General features: G+C 35.6%; 1 long non-coding RNA gene across 1 annotated transcript; it reads right to left on the reverse strand.

Annotated features, from left to right (window-relative positions):
- Positions 1-8,999: 8,999 nt before the first annotated feature.
- On the reverse strand, positions 9,000-9,545 carry LOC123987925. The gene is made up of 3 exons (XR_006829534.1): positions 9,474-9,545; positions 9,211-9,278; positions 9,000-9,034 (listed from the first exon to the last, which is right to left on the reverse strand). It is a non-coding gene; the product is annotated as an uncharacterized LOC123987925 (long non-coding RNA).
- Positions 9,546-11,353: the final 1,808 nt, after the last annotated feature.

The raw sequence follows: 11,353 nt of genomic DNA on the forward strand, positions 1-11,353 counted from the left end.
ACGACCCACAGCCAGAGAGACTGGGGACTACTACTTGCCACTACCGGCGATCAGTGATTGTTACACGGTTCCCGTACGTGCACCACCAAGAGAAGGTTGCCTGGCCTCCGATCGCTACGCTACAAAATCGGGAAAGTCGCCAATTCAGAAGGGGCTGTCCTTCTCGAACCCCCTAACCCCTTCTCTCACCGAATAGATTATATTCATTGTAATGTCAATATCTAAATAAAAAGTCACCAGAAGCCTTTTTCTTATGAATCATCCCTTCTAGAAGCTACTACAATACATAAGATTCCTTTCCTAATCTCCCTCCCTTATAGTGGATCCATATTCACTATAGCCCAAAGTTTCCTCCCCTTCTAATACCCAAAACCCTTCGTTTCTTCCTCAATGCTCAGGACACTGAACACTAATCAGAGACAGAACTCTCGTTCTTCAGGAAGAAAGAACTGTGGGAACAAGACTGCCGGACGGAAGTGATTCTACAGTTCGCGTGTCTCGTCTGTAAGTTTAGTCATGACCGGAGTAAGAGTTACAGTTATTGTAAGAAACCGAATTATGTAGAGGATAAAAATGGTATAGGGGGGTTGTTGGGTTATGCACGCGTCGAAGCGAAAAACAAAGAGCAGAGTAGAAGTAAGATGCCGGAGGCTCGCGATTAGAAGCTATCGTTTTCCGGTTTTCCGTTCGCAAACTACAATCCTTGCTTACCTGCTTGCTCTTTCGCCTACAGCACCGCGGCTCTCTTGCTTCGCGAGAGGGAAAGTATTTTATACCACGCTTGGCTTGGCAAGAGAAAGGGGACACGGTTCGCTCCTAATTTCTGTTTTAACTCGGTGAACCTATATATCGTGGCCGAGCGTGTAACTCAACGCCAACGTTCTCAAGAACCGTGTGTTTATCGTAGGTACTTTCAGCGGTATGCACGTTATTGTGCGAATTAATGAGAACATTGGTTCGTTTTAGCATTACAGGTCAGTTTTAAGTAGAAATACAGCCATACCGCGTTAACTTCTTCATGAGAAGTATGCACTTTGATATCGACAGAGTTTATAGATGCATAGAAGCATCTGATTTCAATAATTTCGTTCTTGATGATGCAATCCACTTTAAGTACTCTGACCTTACGAACAGCTCATAAATTGTCAACGAGATTTAAATCAGGTGAAAAATTGTTTTATCATTAACGATTAACGATAAGACCTTCAATTGGAACTAGCGATTTGGATCTCTTATAGAAATAACAACCATGAAACATTTGCCTCTGACGATGAGAATGTTTAACCACCTCCTCTAAATACTCTATTCGTAATTTTTCTATAAAGACTATAAAGTGATATTTAAAACTCAGCGAATTATTTCAGAATATTATAAAAAAAAAAAAAAAAGAAAAACAGTTGTTTACCTTCAGAATTAGAAGGTACATGCGTGGATAATAATAGAGCAGACAATTGAACGAGTCATAAACGTGATCATTGATATAATACACGTCGCGAGTAATTGCATTTAGCTAGTTTTCATCATCCTGTATTTGACGTTTACTATAATTGCTGCTTCCGAGCGTAAATGCAGATAGGACATAAAAACTAGGTAGCATTATTATCTTTTCATATCGTCTCGTAATTCCTTTGGCTACAACGAAAGCAAAAGGTAAGAAAGGACGCGATGGCGGCGAGCGCGATCAAGAGATAGAAAGACGAGGATACAGCCTCTTGGTTGAAAGTGAAATCGTCTGCGCAGCATTACTTACTTGTATCATAGCCGTTATTATATGTTATGCCAGGCTTCGGAGGAGTTGAAACCGTGATTACAGCAGTTGCACACCGGAACCAGCCACGGTGAACGCGTGCGCGACCGGATATCGCGCCTGTACATCCGTCCACGGCGGGCAACTTCTCCGATTTGACGAAACTGTAGTCGGCAACGGTAGTCGAAAACGGTAATCGTTTGCCCCTGAAACGGTACTGATTCCGTAGGGAAATCCGTATATTGTTTCCAGCTGGTACGCGAGTAAACAGGAGGCGCGGGTACCTGCGTTAATTACGAAAGTGAAAGTGTGGGTCATTCAAGACGCTAAGATATACATATGTGTATATACATACATATGTGCATATGAAATAAAAAAGAAATCTTGATACCTCTTCTTTCTGTTCCTTTTACGTAACTGATCTTGATATTGTTCCTATGCCTCGATTATCCACAGAGCGAAACCGACAAATTTTCTACAGTTCACGTGTTCCATTTCTTCCGATAATGTTCCAATTCTTTTTCTGCAACCCCTGTAAGAGTAAAATTTGTCAGAATTTTGCTGAAATATTTTATCACTCAATATAAATCCTTTAGGCATATAAAAAAAATACCACGTTGCCCTATCAATAATCTGTGTTGTTTATTACCGCAATCAGCTAGTGCATATTGATTTTAGATTATTGTTACGCTAATCTTCAATGCAATTTTAGAAACATTTCTAAAATAGCACAAATGGCCCCTCATATGCTGCATACAGATTGTGACTGCATAATTGTTGGTAAATACGATTTCTCAAGATACATAATTGACTGTGAATAATGTCATTTAATAAACGCGATAATATTTATTTCTATTCTGACATCAGTCGATAATGAAAAAAACTGCTCAGAAAATGAAAAACTTGATTGTCCAATAAAATCTAATATAATGAATTAGCTGAACTCCGAATTCCGCATCGGTAAAACAGGCCATGTTTGATCGAAAATTAATCTGAACAGAAACTGATTTAAGCGCCACCTGAATTATTGCATCCAACTAACGGCATGCTATACTACGTTACCTCCTTTCGCAAATACCTAAATGACACATGTATGCTATATGTATAAGTGCATAATTAAACAATACTGACCATGCATTCATTATTACTCATTTTTTTTCCGTAAAATTGTATTTCCAACGTGGTACATAAACTTCAGAATCTTTAAGACATAGTTCCTGAAAAAAATATAACAGCGATTAAATAGAAAAAAAGCATTTTCGCAGCCAATTTGCTCGTATTATTTGCTGCATAATTAATAAATATACCATAGAAATAATGATACAGTTATTAATTAGTCATCAAATAATAACGATTGCCCAGGTCTCACCACGGGGAGGTTGCTGCGGGTGGAGACCCGCCCTACCTCATCCCATCCACCCTCCATTTATGCAAATTTTTATTTTTATTCAATACCATCATCCTCTTGATGCACATTTGCAAAACGTTTTTGACTGTTATGCAAACGAACAACAAAAGGAGCATTATTTTTATTCACTACCTACTTATCTATATATTTTTGCTTTTTATACATATCGCAACATTTTTTAATTTTGATTTTGATTACAGATCTGTAATTAATAAATATGCAATTGCATATTTCTCCTACATACTTATACTACTAAGAATATCTACCTACACGAGCGCTCGTAATTGCGTATTAAAAATTCGCTTAAATCTAACGCTTCCTAATTAAACACTGCAGTGTTTGACGATTATATCTTAATGACTATATACATAAATAAGTCCAATGAATTTCTTGATTTTCTTGTCCTCACCAGAATACTTCCTGAAATAAAACTGAAAAGGATTAAACATAATTTAAGAAAATAATGAGGCTCGTGTAGCATCAATCATAAATTTACAACCTGCCTGAAATAAACAGAAAAGGATTAAATACAATTTTCGAAAATAGTAAGATTCAAATATTACCACTTATAAGAATCATTTTTCCTTTTCAATCATTTTCACCTTGTTTTACTTAATTGGATACATTGAATTCCATTTATGGACGCTAGATTTTATATTACATTTCTTCCAGTCGATTATCCATCCAGTCGATATTATTATTTCATACTTCCTATAAAGATATTTCTCTGTAACAGAAACTGATTAATTGAATCCAGATAAAGACAAAGAAAAATTAATAGCTGGAAAGAAAATACATTGGTAACATTAAAATTTTATAAAACTCGGAGTGGTTGTTAATAATTCAAAATCAATTTGATACGAAATATGAATTTAAAGCAAACTTCAGTACCAAAATAAAGAGAAAAAAATTCAGAAAAATATATATTTAAGTTAAGAACATTAATTATTTCATTTTATTGTATTTAATATTCGTTCATTTCGCGACAAATAGCACACAATGTTTTAATTGAAGCAACTGCCTTTTACTGCAATATATTATACATATAGGGTCGTACAACCACGACTCTACTCGACTTTATTGCATTATATTATTCAATATACCTTTCAATGCAAATTTATTGTAAATGGAAAAACTGAAAAGAAAATCGCGAGTGGACTTTGCTTTTCAGGAAAAGAATTTGAAAATATATAAAAGTAATATAATTAGCTTCTCCGTAAGCTTGAAACGAAACATCGCGATCAAAAATGAAAACTGAACAACTTGGACAACAATTATCCACTACTTTTGTTTAAATAAAGTAAAATAAAAATTTAATAAGCTATCTCGAATGAACAAATATTCCTTGAAATAAATTATCACCAATCATCAAAAAATAAAATGAATTTCCATTTTAAATAAAACTTTGAATAAAGTTCTCTTTAAAACTTTGTCGTATCTAATAATATCCTGAAAACATTAAATTCATATATTATTTAACAGTATTTCCAATAACCGAATGCTCAAAATTTTCAAAATTAGAAAATGGGAGGAAAAAAAAAAGAATGAGGGCATGGCAGTGGGAGGGAGAGTACAGGGAAACCTGAAAAGAAAAGTTTGACTGCCCATAAGAGCAATCCCTAAGCAAACCCTATAAAACAAACCGAAATCACACGCAACACTAATTTCAAAATTGCAAACATTCTGAACTATGACAAAACATCGGCTGGCAACGAAGGGTCTCACGCCCCCTAGTTCATACGCCAGACGCTACATACCACCCACCCCGCCTGGACGTCGTAACGCCAGGACAGAGTGCACCCCTTCGCTAAGAGCGCTACCCGCCCGTCCAACACGTTGCATCCAACGGTGTCAGATTGACGGACGCCCATAGTATAGACAAAAGGACTACACTTTAGAATATGGTAACATATTTTCATATGTTCCGTATTCTAAAGCTGCGCCTGCAAAGGCCTAGTAATGCATGGGTATATCTCCCAGAGATGGTGTTCACGGTCTTAGGCCGCGGAATCCTTAAAAGGACTCCCACCGAATGTGAGTCATAGTTACTTCCACTAATTTAATAACAATCGCGAATTCATTCGCAACACTAATTTCATTAATTATATGTATAATATGTACAAATTCGCGCGTACGCGTGAAGGTTGCTTCAGTATGCGCAACGCTATGCTGAAAAAAAGAAAAAAAGAGAAAACGCGAACTGTAACGCAACACTACTCAAATCTACCGAATTTTCTAAGACGCAACGCTAATCTAAAAAAGAGGTACAGCCAATCCAAGGCTGTACCACGGCAGCTGGTCCATAGCTGCCTTATGGACCGTGGCAACTCCACTGGATCGTTTTGGGGCATTTCTAATGCAAAACGCGAATATTCATTGCCGCAACACTAATTAGCAGGGAACTCTATAAACTAATGCAAAGCAATCGCGTACTTATAAGTCGCAACACTGGGAAACAATCGCGCTAATGTCATTCGCAACGCTATCTTTAACAGACATGCAATTAAAATGCAGAAAAGGGGGGATTCTCAAACCGTGAATTTTTTACTCGCAACACTAATTTCATTAATTATATAATATGTACAAAAGCGTACGCGTGAAGGCTGCTCCATTATGCGCAACGCTAAGCTGAAAAAAAGAAAAAGAGAGAAAACGCGAACTGTAACGCAACACTACTCAAATCTACCGAATTTTGTAAGACGCAACACTAATAAAAAAAAAAAGGGGGGTACAGCCAATCCAAGGCTGTATCACGGCAGCTGGTCCATAGCTGCCTTATGGGCTATGGCAACTCCATTGGATCGTTTCTGGGCATTTCATCATATATCGCAACTCTAATGCAAAACGCGAATATTCATTACCGCAACACTAATTAGCAGGGAACTCTATAAACTAATGCAAAGCAATCTCGTATTTATAAGTCGCAACACTGGGAAACAATCGCGCTAATGTCATTCGCAACGCTATCTTTAACAGACATGCAATTAAAATGCAAAAAAAGGGGATTCTCAAACCGTGAATCTCTTACTCGCAACACTAAAACAATGAACATTAAAAGGCAAAACTCTCAAAAATCTTAAAGCAATCAACATTGAAAAGTTAAATTCTATTTTAAAGCAATGCAAGAAAGAAACGCGATATTTAAAGTTCGCAACACTAAATTGAAAACGCGATTTGCCCAAAATCATGGGGGTCACGGGCCCCCTCTTCTCCTGAAATTACAAAACTACAACTACAGGCAAGCACAGTGACAAAGTAGTAACGATAATGATTTCCCATCCTTTTTTCCAAAAGGATGCAAAATCATTAGTAGTTCCCCTCTTGAAAGACAGTTTGTCGGGGCGCTTCAGCATATAGCCTCTTCTTTCTTCGGGCGGTCCACCCACCTGAAACTTATATCTAAAGCTCGAGACTTGCAAATTCGCAAAACAAAAAAAAAAAAAAACAATCAACAAAAAAGAAAATTCGCGAAACTCTAATTGACACGTGGACGAAAAAGGACTTTATACATACAAGTCGTTGTTCGTGCACACGTGCCATGCTCGAGCAGAACTTGTGCGTTTCGTGCCATCGCGATCGCGTATGACGACTTATGAAGTCGCCAAAAATTTGAAAAATTGTACAGATAGAATCGAAGGCGAACGGCATACTCCGTTCGTATCGATAGTATCGTCAATTCTTCAAATATATTCCAGGTACAGGTTGATCACGCGAAATCGCGCCTACCCGACCAAGAGACTGTGACAACCTGTCCCGGCCCTACCTACTTACAATCTATCACACACACCAGAAGGTACACTACCTACCTACCTAACGCTATATTTAAAAAAGGCAAAATCACATTCTCAGGAAAATTCATTCCACGACCCCCATACACTCCACCCGGGCGCAAGAGCCTAAACTAGGGAGAACGTCCCGGGACGCCTCCGTCACCCGAGTTTCATCTCACATCACAACCTACGGTACGTACCATTTTTCACTGAAATCGTCTGGCAAGGCTAGCAATCATTGCGTATAATGATAATTACAAAATTTAATTAACTACCTTGATATAGAATATTTCATAATAATGGTAATAATCTTGGTAATAGTAATGGTATTAATACTATATGTACTATTTGTACGTTCATCGTACATCTTGTTGAATAAAATATTATTTCAAATTAAAAGTTGAATGAAAAAGTTATTAAACCGACGCAATCCCACAGCCTAAAAACACACACACCATATGTGGAAATTACGTCGTGCACGATATACTAACACAATGCCAGCCGCTTATTAATTATTATTCTTATGAACTAGGTCATCGTGCCCATTGCCTCTACCCACCCAAGTAGCACCTGGGCACGTGAATGGGCTTTGTCAATAAACACGGAAGGGGTTAAATCTGAAAATCCTGATCTACAAACATGATTAGTACATAAACATCTAACGGGCTAATATTTCACTATTTTAATTGAATAAAAGTGACTCGACTTTGTAAATAGTATAAAGCTTTAAGAACAAATACTGAAAAGTAAAATAGAGCAACTATGACGCAAACATGGTGCACTGCTAATATCAGCTGGCAACGAAGGGTCTCACGCCCCCTAGTTCATACGCCAGACGCTACATACCACCCACCCCGCCTGGACGTCGTAACGCCAGGACAGAGTGCACCCCTTCGCTAAGAGCGCTACCCGCCCGTCCAACACGTTGCATCCAACGGTGTCAGATTGACGGACGCCCATAGTATAGACAAAAGGACTTCAGTTTAGAATATGGTAACATATTTTCATATGTTCCGTATTCTAAAGCTGCGCCTGCAAAGGCCTAGTAATGCATGGGTATATCTCCCAGAGATGGTGTTCACGGTCTTAGGCCGCGGAATCCTTGTAACTAATTTGATTAATTAAATAATACATAGGATTGAGATTAAAAACCAAAAGGATTCCCACCGAATACTAGTCAGTGCATCGTCATATTTACTCTCGCGTCGGAAATTTCTCGCAACACTAATTTAATAAAGGCAAAACTCTAATAAAAAGGAATTTAATGTCTAAATTGAATTTGATATTTTATTAAAAGCAAAATATATTGTGAAAATTAATAAAAAATTAAAACATCCTCGGGCGACTCCCTCCTCAGAGTAAATTTTCAACAATACGCAAAATGTGTTGAAATAGATCACTCTGACTTGGAAATCTACCCGTCACGAATTGTCTTCTTGCACATAAATTGTTCATTATTTCATGAACGTTTAAATAAGTTAAACATCTCTATTGAATGAATGAAATTTTGAAAAGTTCTCAAATTATATTTGAATTTATAATGTAGAAAATGTAATTAAATCAATGTAATAGCATCATTAATATGTATATCACCAGTATACATATTACATAATACTATCAATATTATATTGCTTTGAACCATCGCAATAACTAAGTCAGATAGTATTTGACTTCTCTATTACAGACAAACTAAATAAAATTGTTTCGGTATTAAAATATTCTAATTCCACACTTAAGAACATTTAAGAACATTTAAGAGCATTAATATATTCCATAAATATCTATTGGAATATGTGGAATTGAAATGATATTAAAACGCGGAGTACAAGAAGACCTAGCCTGAACTAAGTGAAATGAAACAATAAAAATGTTACTATTCATGGGTATGGTTACTAATCATACCCATGGTCACTATGCTTGCTAATCACGTATACATACAACCAGTGACCCGTGTCGATTCGGACCATTCGTCCTACGACATGATTGGGCACCAGAGGGACCATAAAACATGCGACTCACCGTTCGCAGATATACTCTTCTTCCGACAGTCAAGTAGGAGGATGGACAACACCCACCAGGTAGGAGGCTGCCTTGTAGGAGAAGATTCATCTGTAACAAAAAAAGAGGAATTACGGTTAATTTTGAAAATTATCAATTTTTATTCTAATAAAATTATATATGAAATTGAATTTTATAAAATATTAGCAATTAAAAAGAAAACTCAATCATCAAGTGTTGAAATTGTAAATCATTCTATTTTAATAAAAAGCAATTAAGTGACGTACCAAGACGGAAGTCGTGAAGAAAGCCATCATCAGGATATCCAGGAACTCGGCAAAATCAAAAAATTCATCTGTAACAAAACAAAAAAGAATTACGAATAATTTTGCAAATTATCAATTTTTATTCTAATAAAGTTATATATGAAACTGAATTTTATAAAATATTAGCAATAGCAATTAAGAAGAACTCTCAATTATCAAGTATTGAAATTGTAAATTATTCTATTTCAATTAAAATTAATTAAATAAAGTAATAAGATACTTACACTCTTTCCTTATGGAGCAACGCCCAAGACTCCTCTTCAGTGGTGCTTTGACTCTAATTCCGGATATATCGAGCAATTTAAAAAAAAATTAAAAATAAAAATAGTAACGCGACCGTGAATAATTTCCGGCGAACAATTATAGAGACTCTACTTTCACGATGGAAAAAGAAAATTCAGAGCCGCGATGCTCTAGAAAATAGTTTATAATACGCAGCAAACACTGACTCTACTTTCGCGTGATTCCTAACTGTACAAACGCAACTCTATTCAGGGCCAGTTCACCCTTGAAAAAATCAAAACATTGGAAATATGTTCGTACAAACACTGACTCTACCGACCGCATTGCGCGCGGCCACAACAATTCCTGAAAGAAAAACTTGGTGAGCAGGGATGGGCTGGGTGGAAATATACAAAACAACATTCTTCTTATTGAGCATTCGTAACGGAAATACTGTTATTAATGGCTTGTAAATGAAAATATCTATGTTCGTGAAATATATTCGACGAGCACAAGTATTGTTAAAGCTGAATATTGATTCTAGATTGAAATGAAATGTTTTAAATAATTGTTGATAATTATTCCAATGAATATTATATGGATAGAAAATCATTGTTAAATACATACATATAATAAACTATTTTATTAAAGCAGTGGATTTTTGTTGTTAAGATTGTAAGCATATTAAAAATTGTTGGAAATTCTATTACATATGTCGTAATTTATAAATTATCTAATTCTTTTCAATAAGCAAAATCCAATAATTAATCATGCTTAAATAGCATGTGATTTAAAAACGTGATTCTATTTTAATTTAAACTTGCATCGAAAACTGGATATTATAATATAATTACTACGATTTAACAAAAATAGATTGTTTAAAATAATTAATAATTGCAGAAGAGAAGCAATCATTTGCAGTAGAATACGAATTATTTCAATTTTGTTCTAATTTAAAACAAATGTATTAAAATACTGGACGAAATTATTTAATAAAATGAAAAATTAATTATTCTTTTTCTATGAATTGGTTAAAGAACAAAAATGTCTCTAATCTTTTCTTTCTTGACTTTGATAGCAAGTAATTATCAAATATGCTTACAATTAACAACGACTCAATAAAAAACAAATAATAATAAATGTTAATAATTGATTAGAATAAATTAAAACAATAAATTTTTACGAAATTCTATTTCAATCCCATATCAGGTGTCATGGCGTCCTTTCCATCAAATATCCATCAAATATCTGTAACAAATAAGAAATACGAATTTATGTAAATAAAATTTAATCAACAATAATAAAATTATTACTAATAAACGATCGAACTATAATTTATGCAAAATATTTTAATAGGTAGAATGCGCACCTACTACTTATACGGAAGGATGCTCTCAACACGTCTTGTCACTTTGACGTTCGCGAGAGAAATGGCGAGACCTTCCTACCTGCCGAAGACCGATCAGCACCGTTCGGTATTATTCGGTAATGTTCGTCCCCAGCCGAACCGAAGCCGGTAGACGAACAGATCTCATAATATTACGATGCTCAAGAAAGAACGTTATTAAATATCAAACAGTAAATTGTGTGAAAGAATATTAAAAACAATCAATATTGGTTAGGAAATTAACGATATAAGAGGGAAAGTAATTCAAATTCTGCTGTTCCAACCTCATTGTACAATCGCGGCAAGAGCATCAATTCTTGTATTTTTGAAGAAAATGCCGAATTAATGTTAAAGATCAAGAATCTAGACTTCTCTTCGATGGATTTTTTCTGTTTTGTGTACTTTTAACACCCGATCGGCAATTTAATTTAATATTTGAAAATAATTTAATCTTACCTGTTGCAGACACGTGCTAAACGGACGAAGCTTCGAAGA

This window comes from Osmia bicornis, chromosome 6 (assembly GCF_907164935.1).
Source record: "Osmia bicornis bicornis chromosome 6, iOsmBic2.1, whole genome shotgun sequence".
In the NCBI taxonomy this organism is placed as follows: Eukaryota; Metazoa; Arthropoda; class Insecta; order Hymenoptera; family Megachilidae; genus Osmia; species Osmia bicornis.